The sequence below is a fragment of the Berghia stephanieae genome, chromosome 4, assembly GCF_034508935.2.
Source record: "Berghia stephanieae isolate SIO BIC M18660-M18661 chromosome 4, UCSD_Bste_1.3, whole genome shotgun sequence".
Taxonomy (NCBI): domain Eukaryota; kingdom Metazoa; phylum Mollusca; class Gastropoda; order Nudibranchia; family Aeolidiidae; genus Berghia; species Berghia stephanieae.
The window spans coordinates 18,935,505-18,938,348 of NC_088363.1; the positions used below are offsets into that span (position 1 = coordinate 18,935,505).

At 35.1% G+C, this 2,844-nt stretch overlaps 2 long non-coding RNA genes across 2 annotated transcripts in view; one reads left to right on the plus strand and one right to left on the minus strand.

Annotated features, from left to right (window-relative positions):
- The first annotated feature begins 1,045 nt into the window (after positions 1 to 1,045).
- LOC144970163 (uncharacterized) overlaps positions 1,046 to 2,844 on the plus strand; it is a 2,674-nt gene continuing 875 nt past the window's right edge. Inside the window, exons 1-2 of the long non-coding RNA XR_013644917.1 lie at positions 1,046 to 1,303; positions 2,466 to 2,844. The exon at positions 2,466 to 2,844 is cut by the window's right edge and continues 875 nt beyond it. This is a non-coding gene — a long non-coding RNA (uncharacterized LOC144970163). The remainder of the gene's footprint in view (positions 1,304 to 2,465) is intronic.
- The window catches only part of LOC144970164 (uncharacterized), a 3,380-nt gene continuing 2,507 nt past the window's right edge, over positions 1,972 to 2,844 (minus strand). The window contains exon 2 of the long non-coding RNA XR_013644918.1: positions 1,972 to 2,844. This exon is cut by the window's right edge and continues 1,338 nt beyond it. This is a non-coding gene — a long non-coding RNA (uncharacterized LOC144970164).

Here is a 2,844-nt window from a genome sequence, read left to right on the forward strand (position 1 = left end):
AAAACATTACCATTCTTAAATCTCGTATCATTTGGAAATTCCAGTGATAATATTATACGAAACCAACAAAGCTATCATTAGATTCACTGAATACCAGTCAACCCTAAAATAATTGACCAGTTGAATGAAGAGCAGATGTTTTGTGAAACCTAATCGCATTATGCAGGACGTCTAGAATTTCTTCTTTTTGTCAACAAAATAAAACAGGATAGTCACGGATTTCTAGAATTGTTAGCTGTTTTGCACAGTTAGAAATTGAAAATAAATAATGCTTTTTTATACCTTAATCCGTCTGAACCATGATCATTTTGAATTGCCCCTTGTAGTGAAATAACAGAGTAGGAAAATATAATATGACTGGGAAAAAATGAGATTTAGGAAATTGAATTGTAATGGTTCACCGTCAAATATTTTGCAATTTATCATATTATCATATATTAATCATATAATATAAGTGATAGGGCTTTGAACTGGACCAAGTGTTCCATAAATGCCCTTAAAACTTGAGTAACAACAAATTATTCATTGCATACTCTTTGGGATAAAATTATTTAAAAGAGAGAAATAGATAACAGTATAGAAGAAAAAAAAAAACCAAAGTAAAAAGAACATTCAAACAAACAAGAACAATACAAAAACAAACAAAAAAGTAAACAACAAACATCCATTCTTATTATTGACATATATTATGAATTCTCAGTCATACAAGTATTTTGAAAGCATTCAGAGGATAATTAAATTAATTAATATTTTTAGCATTTTTAGTTTGAAATTATAGACTGTTTCCTTTGAATGAATAACCAAAAACAAATTTCATAGAATACACCAGGATGTTTTATTCTGAAGTATGCGTTGCCCTTATACATTGCATTAAGAAATATGGATTCATTTTAACATTCATTCCACAGTATTCGTTGCCCTTATTCATTTCATTAAGAAATAGATGGTTTCATTTTAACAATTTTGTAAACCTTTTTAAAAAAATGATTATAGTCATATAGGCTACTCATATTTTCACATACCTGATAGGAATGATCCTCAATAGGCTTCCTATGTCGTGACGTAATCCTGCGCAGCAACGCATGGCAACAAACCGGCTGGCTCTAAACAGTCGAGAAAAATGGCTGACACGAACCCTATTTCCATCACCGCCCTTATGAAATACTTCTCCAATGAGCATAAAAGTATCTCGCGAGGTGAAAATCATCATCAGTCAGGTCATGTTTTGACTTTCACTTACTCAGATGGCTTGATGTTCGGCAAAGTTCAAGCCAGCATGAAGAATAAAGAGTATTCTGTGAAGGTAAGTCATTTCGTCTTCTCATTCTCACTCTCAAAATCCCACATCTCCGTACAACTACTGTTGGACAATAATCAGTTTACTTTGAGTTTAGGCAGATTTAGTATATCCAATGGAAAGATTTAACTGTTTACTTTCGATTTTAGTTAGGGAGAGAGAGAGGGAGTCATTGAATTATTGTGTTTTTATCTTATGGACCACGGACTTTGAGTCTTTGAGGTCTTAGTCTTGCTTCGCTAATTTTCGTTGCTATTGACTATAGTCAACTACATACTATTTAGTATCGTGTTGTAACCTTTATTATAATACTCATATGAGCATCACAATCACCAATCACGCTAGACATTTTATCATACTTCATGTGGGGCAGCGTGGATCAGCGGTACGGTTTTTGCTTCGTACCCGAAAGGTACCGAGTTCGTTCACCCGCCGCTGCGCTGTGTGGCCTTGAGCAAGTCACCTCGCCCTAGCTCAATTTGCGGCCCTGCACCGCGGTTATTCCAGTCTTCCCTGGGGATAGACCCAGAGACAAATTTCCTCTATGGGATGAATAAAGGAATTTTATTATTATTAGACCAGTGTTAGTCACGGTAAACTAAACTTCCTATTGGGTTAAGGTGTAATGTAAATGTTGCTGCTTGAAACTCGAAGAAATCAATAACATTGTGAAATTGAATGTGAACTTCAATTTAATATACGAAAACAGATAAAATGGACGTTTGGGGTTTCCCCCTTATCAACAAAGCAAGATGAATGAAAGAATCACTTTATTTGTTTTTTTTTTAATTGAGTTTTTATACAGCGTAATATCCACTAAATGTGCTCAAAGTGCTTTACAAGGGGTCCCTGGCCAACAGCAACATTTAACATGTAAGACGGGACATGATGCCTGTTGGGCGATATTACAATTTTTTCGGACAGAGACAACGCTGTTAACGGCCAGGTACTCATTTGACACCTGAGTACGGTGAGAGATTGTGAGTAAAGAGCCTTCTCCAAGGACTCAACTATGCGCCGAGCGAGGCCCAAACCCAGGACCTTCTGATCTGAAAGCGAGTGTCATACCACAAGACCACAACAGACGTTTTATTAGTTTGTTTGTTTTTTGCCTATTGAGCATGGTCGCAGCTCTAAATTTGAATCTTTTATTCTTTTACTTCCACAGATCTATCTTGATGATGCCTTGGGTTGATTCAGTCCAAAACTAATTTGTGTGGTTTTATTTAACAATGTTAATGACATTGAACATACATTGATACAACAATGCCATAATTTGTCATGTTTATCATGTAAAATCATGTATGGACCTACAAAACCATTATTTTGAATGGTGATTTGATGATGATGAACAAAATATGTGTGTTGTACAATATAAATGGCAAAGCTAACAAAATGCAGTCTCCTTAATAAGAGGAGACTGGGGATTGACAAGTGCTGCAACAAATTGAAAAATAATATCAGATGTTTCTCTTAACATGGTTGGAATATATGAGAGGATGTTAACATTTTTCAGTCTTTCATTCGCCCTCTCAACATGAATTCTA